This window comes from Cricetulus griseus (assembly GCF_003668045.3).
Source record: "Cricetulus griseus strain 17A/GY chromosome 1 unlocalized genomic scaffold, alternate assembly CriGri-PICRH-1.0 chr1_1, whole genome shotgun sequence".
In the NCBI taxonomy this organism is placed as follows: Eukaryota; Metazoa; Chordata; class Mammalia; order Rodentia; family Cricetidae; genus Cricetulus; species Cricetulus griseus.
The window spans coordinates 72,523,295-72,544,153 of record NW_023276807.1 but is presented as its reverse complement, the minus strand read 5'-3'; positions in this window follow the sequence as shown (position 1 = coordinate 72,544,153).

Here is a 20,859-nt window from a genome sequence, read left to right as displayed (position 1 = left end):
CACCTGAGACTCTTACTCCTTTATCTGTGACTTGAGTATTTTGTAGACCAACACTGAGAACTGTGAACAATGCTAACAAAACACTGATACCCTTGACCACACTAGCAATCTGGTACTTCCACTGTTCTTCAAAACTTCCTTAAAGGAAGCTTCATGGGTTTTAACTTTATAAGACTATTATGTAATAAAATAAACTTACTTGTTGAGTTCAGACCTTTTGGAAGTTCCCTCGACTTGATATGAACTCTGTGGGACACTCAGAAACCCATGCTCCATGTATACTCCCTATGTGGTCTCCAGAGAAGAAGTTTCTTATGTTTCGAAAGAAAGCACATAAGAACCTATGAACTGAAGTGACCCATTATAACATTTCTGATGTGATTATGAGAAAGTCACTTAGTAGCTTCTTCTAGTCTTCAACCTTTTATCTACAGAATTGATATATGAGGTCCAGTGTACTGATAGGGCCAATCTGGGAGCTATTGGAAGGACTGTAAACACAAGATATTAAACTAGGGAAAATAGGTTGTTTTCATTTTAAATTGTAGAGACAGTTTCATAGAGCAAAAAGGTCAACACAGGGAGTAGAAAGTGCAGTGCATTCAAAATCAAAGATGTTCTTGACCTCCCTTGCTCATGCATTCCCTCCTCCCTCTCTTCAACTGACTTCTTGGAGTTCAGCTAGGTGCTTGGTTGAGGATCTCTGCATCTGGTTTTATCAGTTACTGGTTGAAGGCTCTCTGATGATAGTTGGGGCATTTACCAATCTGACTGTAAGATAAGGCTAATTCAGGCACCCTCTTCCCTATTGCTAGGAGTCTTAGCTGGGGTCATCCTTGTGGGTTCTTTGGGATTTCCCTATCAGCAGGAGATCAAGATCATGATGGGGAAATCTACAGAGACAGCTGAACCAAGCACTTGAAAACTCATGAACTCTGGACAGACAGCTGTGGAGCCTCTATGGGATCAAACTAGGCCCTCTGTATGTGGGAGACAGTTGTGAACCTTGGGCTATCTGAGAGGACCCTGGCAGTAGTACCAGAATTTATCTGTGGTGCATGAGCCAGCTTGTTGGAGACCATTTCCTGTGAGGGGACTCCATGCTCAGACTTAACTCAGGTGGGGAGGGGATTGTTCCTGCCACAACTTAATGTGCCAGACATTGTTGACTCCCCATGGGAGCCCTTACCTGTTGGGTGGAGTGGATATGAGCCAGATGGGAGTGGGGGAGGCAAAGGGAGGAAGGATGAAGGGTAGGAGGGAAAATTTTGGTTGGAATGTAAAATTTAAAAAAATGCAAGAGGTAAAAAATATCAAAGATGGAAACTAGTTGGAGAAATTCTTATTTTAATATGAAAAGCATAACTTTAAAACTTTAATGATGTTTCTCATAGCAGTGGTGGGAAGTACTTCTATTTGGTTCAGAGGAACAATGCTGAAACTCCTTTTGAGACTTCATCCCTCTCTGGCTGTCACCAGCATACTTAGGGACTGTGACAAGGGCAGAATCTTGACATAAAAACTACACTAAGCAATAATGAAGATCTCCATCCTTATAGCCACAGGCATGGGGAAAAAAAAGAGAATATTGGAAAAAGTCAGAAGCAGGATAAAGCCAGGATGAAGAGATATTTGGATTAAAGTTTTCCCTCCAGGCTATTAGAGCTTTCTCTGTTCTCAGTCTCAAATGCACTTCACTCATGGTAGATTCCTGCTTAAATTTACAAGAATATGGGTTGTTAGGGATCAGAACATTGTGTGCACCTCAAAGGATCTGAAAATTCATATATACCCAGACAGTGGAAACCAGGTCTTGCTGCTAGCAAAGCTCTTTTTTCCTTTCCTTTTCTTCTTTAAGATATGTTATTTAGGACAAATAATTCTATAAAGACTTGGAGGGGAACTGAGTTCTTTGATGTCAAAAGAATATGCTAAAAAACCAATAAAATTGATATATGAAGTTTTAAAGACTTAATTGTTATGCAAGAAACTTTATGCAATGCAGATAACTACCAGCTACCTGATCTTAGCCAAGCTTTTTTTTCTTTAATAATAAAACACCTTGACTTTAGTCAATCTCTCTCTCTCTCTCTCCCTCTCCCTCTCCCTCTCCCTCTCCCTCTCCCTCTCCCTCTCTGTTTCAATTTTGGGATTCACAAAAGCTGCCAAAATTGTATACATATTTTTCATTGATAAAGTATGAGAAGCTATAAAGAAGAAAGCAATAACTTATAAGGAAAGCATCCATTCTTTAGCTAGAGGCCTTTAAACAGCCCAATCCTTAACACAGCCAAGCCCCATGGCTACAATAGAAGCCTACAAATCACACATGCAAATATTAGCTAAAACCAAGGAACAATAGTTTGATAGATCCTTGAAAAGTCAAACATACATGTTCCATGTGATCTATCAGTTCAAACTCACAAATTGAGTGCCAGTATTCCTGACAACATCATTCACAATAGTTAAAATGTAGAGGCAGTCCAAGTGTCTGTCAGCTGATCAATAGAGGAGCTGAATGTATGTCAGAAGGAATGTTTTCAAGTGTTAACATAAGTGAAGTTATCATATATATGCTACAACACAGGTGAACTTTAAAAATTAACATGTTCCATGAAATAAACCGGATACCAAGGAAAAATGCTACCTAATGCCATTTCTATGAGATATCTATTACAGAAGAGACACATTCACAAGGACATAAAATAGAATAATTCTTGCCAAGAGCCTTGGTGAGGAAGAATATGGAGGCCCTGTTTATAGGAACAGATATTTTATGTGGAATGATTAAACAGTTGTAGAAATAGATTCAGTTGATGGGTGCACAATATTACAAGAATAATAGAACTGAGTTGTGTATTTGAGACAATACAATGGTAAGATTCTATATCTATTTGTGTATATTTTGTGTATGTTTTATCCCATCAAAATACAGTATTTATAAAATCTATGAAATAGAACATTTATAGTCTATTTACATATGCTAATAATTATTGTTATTAATTATTCTCCTTAGTAAAATTTAATTTCAGCTTGATGGCTTTCTCAGTATTCCATCTCAAATTCAGTGGAGTAGGTAACTCAAGTAAACAGCTGCATCCAGTTCTCTGATTTGCCTGCCCTGGACCTTGACACCTTGTGGAGAGTGCTCTATAGGGATATATATAGCAGGTAACATCCATAGTCCCTAGATACAGATATGCCATCATGGGGTTGATGTGTTTGGTCCTTAACAAGCTAGGAAAGATAACATCTCTTTTTAATAAGACCCTGATTCCATGGAGGAAACACAGAAACATTGTGTAGAAAAGGACAAATGCTGGTTGTGGCCACAGTCCTTAGGCTTCTGAAGTACTCTGACCGATTGGTGGGTGTCATAGCAGCCTTAGAGTGAATGCCCCACCCTCACCTGCAGGATGGGTGCAGGTCTAAGGTCTGGTTCTGTGTGTGACTCACCCTCTATTGATTCAGCCTTACCAATACCATGAATGGAAAGCACTTTACTAGTTCAAAGAAAAAGCTAAATGTCTGATCTGGAGTTTAGACAATAAAGGTCTCTCAGCACAACCCTGGTTGCAGGTTTCGTCTATTTTAGGAAATGACTGTGGTGTTAATCCATGTAGAATTAACGCCACCAGCCCTCCACTGTGCATAACCTTTTGACATCCATATTGGCTTGTTTAAATACTCTTTTTTGATGCCGCTTAGTTATTTCCTTCAAATGCTGGCAAACTACACAGATATCCAGTACACAAAGTCATCTTGGGGTCCCTGAAGTGATGACTGATGTTGTTGGATGGCTGCCACATGGTGTCAATTTGCACACCACTTCCTCTATCTAAATACATCTTCTATTGAGCATTGGAAACATTCTAAACCTGAGTTTTTAAAGAATGGGACAGTATCAAGGAGAATCCAATCACAGCTTTTCTTCCTAAGAACAAGTTTCAGAGTGTTCTGGAGGCAAAGCCATGGTAAATGTTCATTTGCCTCTTTGTGGTTTTAAAACTGTCTGTGGGAATTCTGTCATCTCATAGCAAGATGTTCTGTGTTTTGATTAATACAGTGCTTTGTTCTGCTTTCTGAATTCTGCCCATATATCTAGATTTTTTTCTGCTGTAAATACATTCAACTGACTTTGAAATCAAATAATGCCAAAATATAGACTGCCACCATTATGACCAGAAATTTAATAGCTCACATGTTCTTTGTTCACATGGATCAAACCAAATTACTCTGTCCCTCTTAAAAATGTTTTGAGCACACAGCCACCTTTCAATAATAGGCCATGAATGTATCTTGATGGGGGAAGTACTTCTGTGTATATTTATCTTATTGATTGTTAAATAAAATACTGTTTGACCAATGGCAGCAAGTTAGACAGGACTAGGAGTCAAAGAGGATTCTGGGAAATGTAGTACAGAAGTGGTGATCCAGGCCGGAAGTGACATAGCAAGGAGACTCATATTTAGCAAGGAGAAACAGGAGGTCCCCCTCTTTCCCTTCCTCCTCCAGTGGCACCATGTGAGCCACCAGCAAGGAGGGACGCCAATAAGGCATCCGATAAGATAAGTCTTATAAAATATATATATTTATGATAATTAAGACTAAGCTTACAGATGAGAAATCCTAGTCATTGGCCAAGCAGCTTTGTACCTAATATGTCTCTGTATTATTTTGTCCATCCATGTGGCAGGCAGAACTCAGGCGGCTGGCAGAGACTGCCCATGTGGTGGTAGGGCTCGGGCAGCTTTTATGGAAAGATTTACCATAACAGTATCTTTGTGATTATTTCATTGATTGCTATATATATATATATATATATATATATATGGAAAAATGAAAAGTTTAAGCACACATGAGTAAGTATGACTAATAAAAACAGACAGAAAGAAAGCAGTTGTAATATTTTTTATATCTTACATGACTGTACATTGTAATTATAGTATAGTATTGTGTTTTTATTTGCACTGTATTATTAAATAAAGTTTTTATTAAATAATTATTGCTATAGTTCTAACATCTAGTTATAGTGATGGATCAGGCATTTAATGAATTAATGTTAAGTGCTTATTTTTCGGATTTCACTGAATATACTGGAGTTATGGAAGATGTTAACATCAAATGGTTCTAAATTAAGAGTGGAGCTTATGGGAAGTCATTATTACTCTTACAACTTCTCCATAAGTCTAAAATTATATTAAAATAAAAAGATTTTGTACAAAAACAGAACACAGCCAGCAGACACTTTGTGTCCTTTGCCTCCTGTCTGCCTGGGGTGCGGCTCCATGCTGCAAGTGGAGCCAGCAGGGCAGAAAAAAATAAGGAGGAGGTCTTTGCAGAGCCAAGAGCCTCAGCTCACAAATCTACAGGGGACGCCTGAGCCTAGCACTAGCTTCCTGTCCCTCGATTCCTGGCATATGGGGACAATGTAAGAAAGACAAAGAATAAATTACGAATGAAATCTACGCATTGGATCAGATAACTGGAAACAGTAATTCACTACCATTCATTGGAAATTAAACCTTTTCATTGGAAATTATTGTTCTCTGTGTTTATGGCTACATCTTTGAATGTCAAAAACTTTTCAGCTGAAGTGTTGTGTTTCTTTCTCTAAAGAAATGTACTTGAACAAACATCCAGTTTCCACTGAATAAGCCTTGAGAATTCAAGATACATTTCACTAGCTTAACTTGTGGAAGAAACTGATGCTCAGATTAAGCAACTCAATGTCACACAGCTAGTGCCATGCTATAGTGGTACAATATTAGTTCTGCATTTTATTATCTCTCAGTTGAGATGTTGAAGTCATTCTCCTGCTCTACAGTGTGACCAAACAATAATGACTTATTCTACTTAATATACTGTGCACTAATACAGACTTGTGAATTTAGCACTAGGTCATAAAAGCACTGTAGATTATGTGTACCGTTTCTGTCTTGGGCCACTCATTATACAGAAAGCCAGTCACCTACATATGAGAAAGAAGCACCCTGCTAATGTCACACAGAAATATCTTGGATAAAGATGTTCCAACCCCAGCTCTATCTTCAGGTGATATCCTGACTATAACCTAAAACAAGATACACTTAGCCTACACAATTCCAAATCCAACTTATAATTTTAAAAGTATAGAAATATTTTTGCTGGTTTTGGCTTCTAAGTTTTGGGGTAACTTGTTATATAGCAACAGGTAAAACATACAACTACTGAGAGGAGAAAAAAATCCTAACAGGTTCCATGATCGAAAGGAATCATTTCCCTACACCACTAATGCATTCTTTTTTTGCAAACTGTAAGCCCAGCCATGATTTTTCTGAAAATATGAATAATTTACTGTTTAAATTAATTTTGTAAACTTCCTTCTTGATAATGTGGTGTGGTCTACTTTGCAAATGTTCTCTATCGAAAATTCAGAGCATGTGTTCCAAGGACAACAGAACACTTAATGGCTAATAGAGGGAGAAAAGAAAATTTATCATGTAAAAAAAAAAGTTCATGAAATAAATCATTGCATTGTCTTAGTATACAGTTTATTTATATTGTGTATAAAGAAGAAAGGCTGTCTCTAATAAGATTTATAATTATAATAGTGTGATCACTCTAAAATAGGTAACTAGAGCCACACTTGTGCTATGAAATGTTTACCTTTTATATGTGTTTCCTTTATATGTTTTCTTGTCAGGTCTACAAGTAAAGTGTCTCAAACTGGTCTCAGAATGGCCAACAGTGCATAAAGGTCCATCAGATACACAGCAATATTGTAGCTGGTATCATACTTTTCTCACTGTGGTAGCTGCATGGCTAACTTAGATGGTTCTGACATAAAAAATTCAAGACCCTCCCCCATGGTTATATAACATGCAATGTACTAATGTTTCTAAAGTCCAGAAATGGAAGCAAACACTTCATTATGACTGGAAACTCAGCTTAGGGGGACCTTCTGGCAAGGGAAGTGTATGGCTTACATGTCTTACAGCTCTACCCATAGGCTTCTGTTATGAGATATTTGATTACACTGTGTAGAGATATGTTCCTGTGATTGGTTTAATCAAAAGCTAAATGGCCAGTCATGAGGCAGGAGGTATAGATGGGACTTCTGAACAAAGACAGCCCCAGGAAGAAGAAAGAGGGAGTCAGCAGCCAGATGCAGAGGAAGCAGGGTATGCAAGGGGAGAAGTAAAGAGCCAGAAATCACGTGACAGCTCATAGATTAATAGAAATGGGTTAATGTAAGTTATAAGAGCTAGTTAGAAACAAGCCTAAGCAAAGGACAAGCTTTCATAATTAATAAGTCTCCCTGATATTATTTGGGAGCTGGCTGAAGGGACAGAGAAACAGCCCTTACAGACCTCAACTTAGAAGTATTTTTGGCATCTCAGAGTACATACGATAAAGGGCAAATTGTCTGTTAAATACCACGTGTCCGTCATGAGTTGTGTGAGCCTGCACTATTGCGTACACAGTCTTGGACATTTCAGGACAGATGGAAGAAATCCATCAATGCAAGGACTGGTAGTGGCTCCCATTTTATATTCTTTTCTGTGATGTGCTTTTCCCTCCTTATTTGGGGTCCACAATAATGCTAATTGCTTTAGTGTGTGTATGCTGCTGGCATGCGTTTCCTCAGCTTAATGTGGATGGCAAATGACTTTTTTTTTCTCATATGAATCTTCTGCCCACCCCCTGATGTGCTATGTTTCCAATCTAAGAGCCAGAATAACTCAGAGAGTGCCAGAAAGTATTTTTCTGGTGTCAAAAATCCTCTTACTGAAGTTTCTTGTAAAACAGAAGAAAAATAAAACATAATAAAAGCTAAATGAGAAAATAGATAAAAATAATTTAAGGAAAACTTGAATTGTTCACACAAGTCTTCTTGAATCTGTATGCGTTTGTGTATAATTTTCTTTATAACTGGAATAATTTTGATAATTTTGACATATGCTTGCTAACTACACTTCTCTGTGATTGGAACACTTCATAGAGGTAACTCAATGATAACACTGCTAAAACACACATGACTAGGAAAACACAGGAATAAAACATTGCAAGAGACAATGTGAAAGCCTCCAGCTGCAATGTCGGGTGTATAAAAGCTAAGACTTTATACCATTTTCCTCACAAGAAAAATCTGGACAGGATGAAAACCAGTGAGTGCATCACACAACAGAGTTCGCAGGTTGGGCCTGGACCATGTCAGTCTGCAGCCACAGCTGTGAACTGCCTGGCTGAGTCATAATTTCATGTAGCAAAAAAAAAAAAAAAAAAAAAAAAAAACAGGATACTAAATCAGTAAAAGTCCATAGTATCCTGTATGCAGGAGACAAATATTTGGAACCTAAGTTAAATAAAACTTACTATTTATGATTAAGGAAATATTTTGATATATTCTTACATCTAAGAATAGAGATGCAATGTGTATGTACAAAACTTTGAGGCAATGATGAAAGATATCAAAGACGTAAATAAGTGGAAAAATAATTTATTGTTGTGCATAGAAGGTTTGATATTGTTAAGATACCCATTTTCCCAAACTGATACATAGATTCAATATGACATCATTAAAAGGAATGCAAGTTGTTTTGTAGTTGTAGGCAATGAGGCTGTGAATTTCAAACATAGCAAGGATCTGATAAAGCAATATATGACTTCCAAAGTCTGAAGACTGACAGACACTAATGATTTTAAAATTTACTGCAGAGTTGATGGAGTTAAGACAGCATGGTGTTATTTAACGAATATGTACAGTATAAGTGGGACAAAAAGAGACAGAGATAGTTGTATATACAAAGCATTTAACTAGTGTTTACCATTAGGCAAAAGCAATTCAGAACAAAAGAGACAGTCTTTTCAGTGAGAGGTAATGCCCAGACATCTATATTTGAAACAAGCAAAGATTTTTCTCCTTATAAGAAATTTGATCACAAGTGTGCAAAATGAAAACTACAAAACATATAGACATACACACAGGTGAAAATCATGTTAATCTGGTTTAGGGGTAAATATTTAGATATAGCCAATATTAACAACTAAAAAATTGTGTTACGTGTGTCATTAAAATAAAAAATCAAGAGATGGTTCCATTGGTAAAGGTGCTTGCGGCCAAACCTAACTACCAGAGTTCAATTCTTGGAACGCAAGTGGTAGAAGAATGGAACCCAATCCTGAAATTTGTCCCCAGACCACCATGTGTGCATTGAGGATTGTTGTGGTAAAGTATTTGGAGGTCAGAATTTGATGCACTTTCCTGGGAATACTGTTCAATATTTTCTCCCAGGATTAAATAGGTTTAGCAGACTTGGAGAATAATGTTGAGCCATAGTACCACGCTGCTCACATCCTACCTAAAGTTCATGCTACACATTGACTTTGAAATGTCAGTGTCAGCATGGATTGCCTGCTCCAGAACATGTGTATCACATTTCTCTATTAGTTTTAACCACCTACCCTTTCTGCTTCCACATTGCTGTTCTTGAAATGAACTTGTACTTTTGAACATTCTACACCTCATAATTGGAGAGACACATTCCAGCCCTGGGAAGCAATGCAGTGATGTGAATTATGTAGAATTCACGTGTTTGAGATATTTGTCTTTACTTCCCAGTATAGCCATTAACCAAAACCTTACTTAGATCAACATGAGCATAAGCATTGTTTTCCTATCTTGGATATAATCATTTTATTATTACACACAAACACACACACACACAGAGAGAGAGAGAGAGAGAGAGAGAGAGAGAGAGAGAGAGAGACAGAGAGACAGAGAGACAGAGACAGAGACAGAGACAGAGACAGAGAGACAGAGAGACAGAGAGAGAGAAATGTAATAAACTAAGAGTCACCTCTGTGAATTGCATTTTCAGGAAAAATTATTAAAGCCACAGTCTGGAAGAAAATATTTTCAAAACACATCTAAAGAAGACTAGCATATAAAATACACAAAGAATTTTTTTAATTGTTAAGATAAAATAGCACAATTACACTGAGTAGAAGATCAAAATAGATGACTTCCCAAAGACGATGTGTTGTAATTCTGTATATAATAGAAACTAATCTATTTTACTTTGAGAAACAAATTTAACTATAACTATTTCATATAGTAATTGGTTATCCAATCTCCCTGAAACTTCAGCCTAAAGAAACTCCTGATATCGCTAATTTCTGGCAACTTTGAAGGGTAAACACAACTCATTCTTTGCAGATAAGAATTCACACTGGCATATATATCTTTTAAAAAATGACATTTTCTTACAGAGCATGGCACAGTTCTATCCTAAACCCCATAAGCACTTTTTTCTCAATCACTATATGCCATGGAAACCAGCATATACACATTCATGGTGGCTTCACTGAAAACTTGTACCAGAAATAACTAAGATCAACCTCAACAGTCAAATGAATAAAGTTTTTATTTGTGATAAAATGAACCAGTAATAAAAATTAATGAGTGGACAACCTATGTTCATTGATAAATAGGAGAAGCCAGTCTGTACATGTCTTCTGAGTACATCTATGTGATATTCTAGAAAGAGCAATACAGTGGAGGCAGTGAGCATGTCATCAGTTGGCACAGCTTGGTGGAGGTGAGAGGACTGAATATACAGAGCACAGTAGTTATGGGACCATTGGACTACTTTTCATGATAGGAGGAGTGGATGTTTGAGGCTATACTTATGTCAATGCTTTGGAGAAATTGTGGGCATTAGGGAAGAATGAGGCCACAAACAAAATGAGCCTGAAGAATCTAAGGGTATCAGAAAACAGTGAAAAGATGGAAGGAGGATTAGATTTAGTACAGTGACACATAACTTGCCTAGAAAGACCAAGGCCCTCAATAGCTTCTTTCATTAACTAATAAATGCCAGTTATAAAAAACAGAGAGGGTGGGTTCCAGGGATATGGGCAATTGCTCACTTTCTCTGTGTTATTTTTCTGTTAATGTAAATCTATTGTGAAATTAAATGTTTGTTTTTAAATGGTAACAAAAATTGAACTGGTAAATAAAAAGAGAACCATTAAGAAAAACAAAATAATAACATTAATTTTAGAATTATCCCAATTTATTCATATGTAGTCATAAATGACTAGTCATCATCTATAAGAACTCTGTGTCTATAAGAAGCATGTAAGTGATATATATACTGACCAAATGATTCTGCCTGATTTGTTGCAATAGAATATGCCAGACACAACAATTTCGTTCCATACTAAATATTTTAGACTCCCAGTGTCCCAGAAATTCTGCCATCTAGAGAGCTACTCTGCAGCCTGTAGAGAGTAACTCTAACTTTAAAGAAAATAACACACTGAAGCCTTTATATTGAGTATTACTGATACTTAAGGTGACCGGGACATGTTGGAAAGGTCTAGCTCAAGTATCATTGTATTTACAAAGTTACTATACTCCATATTTTGTACACAAATTGGGATATGATGATGCTTCATGGATAGAATGAAAGGACCAGCTCCCCTGAGTGGTTTCAAGCAATGAAACAATATCTTTAACAATGCTGAGAGATTCAGAGTCACCCTGTGTTCAGCAATGGTTTTCCATATAGCCTCAAATAACCTTATTGTTTCATGTTTACATAAAATTATGCATAATACATATGTGTGTGTCTATTGTGTGTGCTTTGAAAAAGTTATTCCCATGATCCTCTCCACAAGAACTAGAGACAGAGAAAAAAATTCCCAGTACCAGTCATAATAAATCTCCTGTAGAACGTCTAGTAAGGTTAGTTCAAATGACTTCCAAAACAATATAGATTATGTCTATTTCCATTGGTTCCCTCTCGGGGGTTGAAGCTAAGTAATGACTATTGAATATATTAAACACTTAAAACACAGGATTCAGATGATTCAATCTACAGATAACCTGAAACCTCCAGCTAAGGGAAGGAAGCATTTAATTCTTATCCAGCTGATATACCTGTAAATCACAACAATGACCCAAATGATAAGATTCAGTAAAGGGGCATTAACATATTGGTGGAAATCAACAGTGGTCTCATTGGACTTAAGGACCACTCACCAGGAGAGAAACCATTCCTAGTACTTAAAGCCTAGACAACTTCCTTGGGCTAGTTAGATCAAGAATCATAGAAGAGAATCTTGTATGACCACTCTGCTAGATCAACATAATTTCTACATACATTCTACATTTCATCCTTATACCCAAAGATACATGTAGCTGCCACCTCCTTCAAAGAAGGGTCTCTTTACAGCAACCAGAGACCATCCCAAAAACTCACAGTTGGATGCAGTACAAAGACCAAAGGGACATAGAGAGTGACCCCAGGCCTGATGGATACATCTAAATCACAGCCCTCTATCTATAGTTCAGGGAACAACAAAGAAGAGGGGATGAAATGACTGTAAAACCCTGAATACCACTCAGCCTGCTGTGAAACAGTCTCATGGGTATGCTTAAATAAGATCTCAAAAATGGCAATATCAATAGGCATGCTAACACAGAAGGGGAAAATCTCAAGCTGACAAACCATGAACAAGGAACTCTGGGCAACTGATCACTACTAATGGAAAGAGAATTAGCCTGTCTCAGAGATGGACCAACCCCTCACTGGTTATCCAATACAAAGTGGTCAGCCCTGAAACCATATACATGCAAACAATAAAAAGACTAGGCAGTTTCTATTTACATATTAATGCAGGTGTGTGTGTGCATGCATGTGTGTCTTGTGTGTGTGTGTGTGTGTGTGTGTGTGTGTGTGTGTGTGTGTGTGTGTGTGTATGTATGTGTTTAAAACAGAAGTAATCAAGGAGGAATAGGATCATCAAAGAAAAGGTCATGGAAAAATCGTGGAGGAAGGGAACTTGTGAGGGCTGGAGAAAGGAAAGGGAAGGGGTAAAGTTATATTATTATACTTTAATTTCAAATGAATTAAAATGAAAATAAACCACACATAACTTTTAAAGTGAAATAGGAAAATCTATAAAGTGAATATGTATGCTTGCTAAAGAAAGGTAATCAGCTTGAGTTTTATAGTTTTCACCTTATAGCTGGATATCTAACTTTCCATATTTTTCACATGATATTGCCTAATCACTTCTGCTATAAAACATTGATTTTTTTAATTTCTTATTGTGTACCAACTCTTATGTTACAATTACACTGTCATATCTTCTTGCTCTCAAGTAAATTTCTTCAAATACAAAAAAAAATGAAGAAAGAGTATGTGTAGGAGGGGAAGGAGATTGGAGATTTTAAAAAATAAACTGACTGTCTCCTGCTTTTCAACAGGAAGTTCAGGCCAATAAAAGGGTCAACACATTCTTATTGTAGCTTATTATCTCTTTTTTATTTTAACAAATGAGAAAAGGCTTTATTCTTGGCAGCCTTATGAAAGTTAAATAATTTTTCTCTTTCTTTTCAAATTCTTATTTCAAGGCTCAAAATTATGCATGTGTCATTCAAACGTGAAAAGCCTGTCTTTTCTCTAAGCATGCCTTCTTCACATCAGGTCTGCTCTGATTAGTGTTTGTGCTTAGTTAAGTTCCTCTATCATTTTCAAGTTCATACTCTCTATGAAAGTAAATAATGTTGTCTTCACAGAATTTTGCAAATGACTCTGGATCAGTTTTGCTAGCCACAGGAAGGAAAAATTAAGACCTGGGTGGTACTGGAGGTGGGGTTGTTGACACGTGTCTATAAGACCCACCATGACCATTACCTTCTGCCAACTGTACCACTGTACAAGGAACTGTTATCTATACTAAACCATGGAGGCTAAAAGCTTCTCCTGCTCTCCTTTATATGAGGAACGGCTGCTTCTGAACCACAGTACTTCTAAGCCAAAGTGTATCCGTTACTTTCCTTGTTTGCCCTTCCTGCTGAAGGCCCACAAACTATGGTAGACCGTTACAGAGAATCTTCCTTGTTATTATCCCCAACTGCCTACCCATCAGCCTCTTGTAGAAGTAGATAAACCTCCTTTATCCTACTGTCGTGACATTTTCTGCTACCAGCAGATGAAGTATGTAATGTCATTCTTTTGAGCAGTAAGGTTGACGACTGCAAAGGGCACTGATGCCTTTTTCATCTAATCATAATCATTCATGAACCAAAACGAATAACATTCAAGTGTTCATGTTTGAACTTGTGGTGTCTGCTGAAACTCAAGTGTAGCAGACATAACTGGCAGACAATGAGGACTGATTAGATCATGAACACATTCACCTAATCATTGGCTTGATATCTTGATGGGTTTATAATATGATGGCATTCGAGGAACATGTAGCATGATGGCAGAAAGGTGACCACTGCAGACTTTCCCTTTGAATATTGTATATGGAATCTAGTCTCTCCCTATCTTCTTCTCCATGATTGCCATTAAATAAGCCAAAAGCCATGCTCTCCTGATGCCATTCTGCAGCACTGTTGCCTACCCCATGGCTGAAAACTCTGAAATAATGAAACTCAATAAATCATTCCGTATTATTTTCCCTATGTTTTTTTTTTGCCATAACCATAATGGTCAAACCTATACCCCAAGTCACAGAGAGAAATTGTAGTAACAAGTATCCTGAAATTCTTCACCACCATAACAAAATTATCTCAATGAATCCATGTAGCAATTCTGGAGGGCCTTAGAATTAATGGGATCATTTTTTTCTTCTTTCATTTATTTGTTTCTTTATTGTATGTATGTATGAAACCATAGGCTTGCCATGGTACCCATGCAGTGGTCAAAGTACAACTTGTAGCAGTCATTTCCATGTGTAAGTTGTAGGAGTGGACTTGGGTTGTCAGGCATATCAGCAAGTATCTTTGTGCCCTGGGCCATCTCAGAAGTCCTATGGATAGTGACATTCTAACACTTATTGTATTATGAAGATGATAGCTAAAGATGTTTCAGGAATCTGGTAACAGGTATGAGGTTCTCACAGTGGGGCTTCATCTGGGGACTCTGTTTTACTTTAAGGCCGGCCTGCTGATCCTTGTCTGCCTGTGGTTTAATCTGACATGAGACAAGCTCCTATGGTTTAGCGAATTAGTATTGGAGTTAAATAAAATCATAACGCACTCACATCAAATTTTGAATTAATATCTAGTATAGTGAGAGATATAATTAGACTTTAGAAATGTCTCACAGCGGTGTCTCATTCATTCCTGTCCATAATCATCACTCAACTCTGCCAACCAGATAGTCTGCAGCGAGAATAATCATGGAGTTGAAAAAAGGTTTGACCTCCTAAAGTTTACTATACAAAGGTAAAAATAAAATTTCTCTCACAAAACATGTGTAAGATTGCAATAGATTTTGTAGTTGAGAGAGTCAAGGGATGGTGATGGTGGTGGGAAATGAGAGGAAGATGGAAGTAAGCATTGGTGAACCGAATATCAAACTCATTGTGGAAAAACTTCAAATTAAGAGATGGCGCTTCAGATATCATCAAGAAGGGCATGAGGAACCAGTATTCTCTGAACCAGACAATGAAGGCTATCTTTACTCATAAAGACACTGAAGAGGAAAAAAGGGAGAAACAGTGAAGGGCTGTGTATGCTGGCCACAAACAGAGCTTAATCTATGTCCTCAGAGTGGCAGTGACTCAGAGGATTTTGGGTTTTTAACTCAAAACCAGTGCCTAAGATGCTAATATGTGAATATTAGTTAACTCAATATAGTTCTTGAAACTTTTAATGTAAATATTTCAGAAATTATGCAATGTACAGAGTGGATCCTGAGATTTAACAAGACCACTACAATCCCTAAAATATTGTAGCATTGAGGAAAGATTTTAAAACTCACAGAAGGTAATCCCTAAAATATTGTAGCATTGAAGAAAGACTATTCAAACTCACAGAAGGTAACTGCATAGTACAGGAGCCAAAGGACTGCTATGTACATGGGGATAATTCCTTCAGGAAAGAAACTGAAGGGGACATGATGGTGGGAGTGGAATCCAATGTGACTAGCTTGCTTTGTAATAACAGAGCACACTAGGAGTGTGCACAGAGAAACAGCATATTCTGGGGCCAGAGTAAGAATGGCATGTCCACGGTTCAGAGAGGGGCTCTAGCAGACAACAGCTCTGCTTGCCTCTTGTCTTGGATCCCAGCCTCCAACTCTGGGGAACAGGCCTTCTCTGCCCAGTCCTCCCAGCATATGGTATTGTATTGTGGCAGCCAGACAGACTAATACAATAATATTTTCCTATTCAAACTTCAGCATTGGCTGAACATCTCTTCTGATTTAATGAACCTTGCCACAAAGCTCTTTTCTGGTTGTTGAAGTAAGTTAAGAAACGTTAGATCAAACAGCCTCATTACAGCTAGCATCTCTCATTTTTTTTTCTGATGAAAGAACAAATCTTTGTGAATTACCAAAAAAAAATGTAGTTTTAGGTGTAAAAGGCATGCAAACCTTCTGTTCCTTTTTTTTTCTCAATGTAGCATAGAATATTAGAAAGTAAGAGTCTAAAGAGTTGTCAGAGGAGGTTTGTGTATTTGTTTAAGATTGGATCAAGAGTACCTGAAAAACAATGACCTGAAGTAATTAATCAAAATGTCATTAGAATATGCCAGAGTAAACTTAGAAGGTCAATACCCTTAGCTCTTTCAGCAGCTAGGAGATTTTTATCCTGATAATCACAGATACATGAAATTAACATAGAAAAGTCTCACACACAGTCCTCTCTTCTGCCCCAATGGTACTAGTTCATCATTACAGTGCGTTTCCTACAGACACTCAGCTTGTGTCAAGTACAGGTAGTGGCTCTCATACTGAGTTTATCTAAAGACATTGCTACGAGCTGCCCTCCAGAGTAGATGTGCCAACAAAGAAGGCAGGCTCAGAGCTGTGTGAAAATGTCTGCACCAGCAATTTCAGCTGCAGGTGTTCCCAGTGTGTATGAGGTATCCAAGCATGTGCCTGATGTTTAAGCAATTAGCTCTCAGTACATTGGACCAGGCTTTCCAGTACACTAGAGGACCACAAACTGGACCTCCACGATGATAGCAAGACTGTAGAAAGAGTGAGTCATACAGATCATAACTGATAAATAAATGCAAGCTTTTTTTGAAGATTGTTCATTTCATGACCTGAAAGAGATATAATAAAATGGTTCCTCTTTCTTGTGACGCCAAGCACATGCTAAATTTTGTAAAGTATACTCGAAAGAAGAAGTAAAACATTTCTCAAAGCATATATAAAGTCAGACATGGGGAAACTTATATGTTGCCCCAGCTTCTCAGGATGCTGAGGTAGCAGGATTGCTTAACCAGAGGATCGAAGCAAGGATGCTCAAAGCAGAGAAACATTGTCTTAAAAATAAATACCTGGTTCTTACTGACACCTAAGAAGCCAAAAGCCTTACCAAGTCCCCCGATTATTTTCAAAACTGCCATGCAGCTATGGGTATACACACACTAAGAATGCTTTTCTCTGAAGAGAACATACATGGGCACTTGATTATACACACATATCCTAGCCTGTAGTAATATTAGAGCAAAGTCTTCCTAGGAAAAGCACTCAGGCATTTGGCTCATAAGCTCTTACACTTCCAAGTGGTAACAAAGCTTGTTTTTTTATATCTCATGTGCCATAGCTGATTTTGGGCAATTCACCCTGATACAGGAAGTTGAGATGAAATCTAGGGGAGTTTATTGATCTTAGTTTTCTAGTTTTACAAAAGCAAGAGACATGGGTGTTTTTCCTTTTTAATTCAGAACCTTCATAGTTTACGAAAACTTACCTTCTCATCTTACTAAGTCTTAATGATGCATAGATGAGAAGTGGAGAGTGACCTCCAGGATCCCCACATAAATAGTTCTAAGCCAGCTGCACCCCAGTGGATGGATTATCAGGTCACAGGTCACATTTCAAGAGATTGGTCATTTTGTAGTGAAGAATTATCTTCAGAGATCAATTTCATGGTGAGCAGAGAAACTGTCAAGAAATGGGAAAATGAAATTACTGAGTATCCTTTCTGTGAAATACTGGGTTTAATTCCAGAAAAACACCATGATGATTTGGGTGTGTAAATTTATATTAGGTTTTGACCGATTTATTTTAAAATTCTATAGTTGATGTAACTTAAATTCCAAAAAAAAAAAGAGAAAAAAGTTCTCTTTTATTGCAGTGAAAATAAGCTGCCCACTGGAAAATAAAACTCCCTGTACATGACATTCTCATTAAGATTGTATAATGCTTTGTTTCTCACTCTTTGGTGTGCTTCCAACAGGACAAGGAAGTGGTGGCAGAATCGTAGAAGGAAGAGCAGCATTGTTGTATTTGCAACTTCCAGGATGGAAGTTCCACATGAAAGGTGGGCACTGATTGTCCCTGAGGATCCTGAAAGGCTGAATGGGGTGAGGTAAGGAGAGTATCAGTAGGACTTTTCAGGGAGGTGTAGGGTAGAGAAAGGCTAGGGATCCCTGAACACTGAATGGATGGCAATGGTGGCAGCCAGTGGTGGGTGTAGGCTATAGCAACAGCTACTACATCCTTGTTGACTGTTTCTGGCACAGAGCTCCTGCAACCCTGAGATTTCCTGTGTGATGAGAGTCTTCTTTTTCATTGATAACAAGCTCTTCTCCCATATTCATATTCATAGCAGTAAGATGACTTGAGTTAGATTCCTGGAAAGCCTTTGGATAGGGTTGGTCAACAGATCAAATTACTGATTCATATCTGAAGATTTTAAGTTACACACACCTCCCTGACCTCCAGGGAGAGAGAATTGTGCTAGAGACCTTGGCGTAAAATCTTCAGGACAAAAGGAAGGATTTAAGGCTTTAGTGTGTGTTGAATTTGTTACATGAAAAGTGTGCAGGGAAGGGGATATGTGGGGATGCATTCTAGAAAGGTGTGCCGGGAATGTGTGTGTGGTAATTGTGTGCAGGGAAGTCCGGGTTCCCCCAAAACAAGGATGTTCTCTCACTGTTAGTTTCAGGCATCTGTACTTGCTTTTCCTTGGGGTTCTAACAGGATATGCCCTCAGCTGCAGCCACTAAGAGCAGCACCTATGCATATTCACTATGTTCCCTTTCAAAAGGACCCTGCCCACATCCAATCCTCTCTTCCTATCTCTCCCTCTCTCTGTTTGTTCCTCTTTCTCTGCCCCCTTTCCTCTCTTTCCCCCTCTTTCCTCCCTCCTCTCTCCTGATTCTCCTGTTTCCAGAGGCTGGTCTCCCCACTTCCCTTTCCCCCTTTTTATGATCCCTTTCCCTAATTCAAAAATATATAGATAAATAAAACCCTGTTGCATGGCGTCTTTCTTGTGCCACTTTTCTTAAATTACAACAGTCACTAATTCTTATACACAGCCTCCTCAACTCTTCTATTTGTATCCTTTATAATTTCATAATCACTAAGTATGTGTACTTCTGGATTTCTCTGACAAATTATCAAACTTGAAGTGTGGAGTGTGTTGGGAAAACCCGCAATTGACGTGTAAGTAGCCTGGGTGCCTCTTTTGTGTCTGGCACGTGAGGTGGGAGACAGCTTGTAGCCTCAGTCCTTGCATTGTGGGTGTCTCTGACTCTGGACAGTGAGTCAGAATGAAGGGAGCTGTCAGTTTCAGAGTACTACTTGATGTTGGAAGCAGAAGCACACAAAGGTTTTAAGCAGATTGGTTTTCTGAAGCAAAGATGATATAGGAGGAGTGGAACAGAGGAGCTTGCAGAAGGCTGTGACATCTCGTGTTTGTAACATTCTCAAAAGCTTTGTTTATATGGTTTCTCGGTACCCACAAGAGTCCTGTGAAGTAGGAAGGAACATTTCTTCTCCCAGATTACAGAACTGCCCTGCGAGTCGAGCCGTTTGTTTGAAGACACATCATACCTTCAGCAGTGGAGATGGACCTTAATCCTAATTCCCATTTGATTTCAAGGCTCCCTTTTGGCTGTAAAAGTATTTGATTTCAAAGCTTTCAATTTGAATTCAAAATTCAATTTAAAATACTGAATTAGAGAAGCTCTTGCCTTCAGCAGCCAGGAATATGCTTTGAAAGAGCAATGAAGGAATCTCATTTTGCAAAACCGAGATCATTGCAAAGTCTATATCAGTAGGCATGTTAGCTTTAGAATGTGCTTGGCTGAGCATGCTTCAAATGGAGGAGTCTGAACATAGAAGCTGTGAGAAAAGATATGGACAAATATCAAAAGAAGCAGACAGTGGAGCCTGGCAAGGGCAGAGACTGGACAACATCATGTTATAAAGAATACAGAGGCGAAGACTTGGGGGAGGCAGTACAGCAATTCTCTAAGAAATGAAAAAATGGTAGCAGAAGAGGAATGCACAGGGTTTTTGCTGTTTTGTGGAGTAGTGTATTGAGAGACAGTCAGGATGAAGATGACTTTCTAACCACCAAGAGTGTGCATGGTGGAAACAAACTCTCCAGACTTAGCCTCTGACAGGAATGTCCTCAGGGTAACCGTGAGGGAAATAGCATCATAGCTGCTGGAACACTCTGTGTTTTATGTTCAAACCTGCCATGACATTTGCACTTTGATGTTATAAGATGACATCTGAGATAGTAAAGAAAAAATAAAGGAAGGAAGGAAGGAAGGAAGGAAGGAAGGAAGGAAGGAAGGAAGGAAAGAAGGAAGGAAGGAAGGGGAAAAAGAAAACACTTCATCATTCAATATTTATTCATAAATCAAATCAAGGAAAAAATTTCCTGGGAAGGTAAGATGCAGCTTAAACTACTTTTCGAAATGACATGCTTCATGCTGAAAACGATGTCCTCATTTTAGGCTACAGAGGCCAAACGAGGGGATTCTGGTGCTTACATTTAATTGTGTTTCAATAATGTGTTTACTCCCTCAGCATTGCATGTGCATGTGAGCTGAAGCCTTCATGAAGAATCAGGATGTACAGAAACACTGGTCCCACG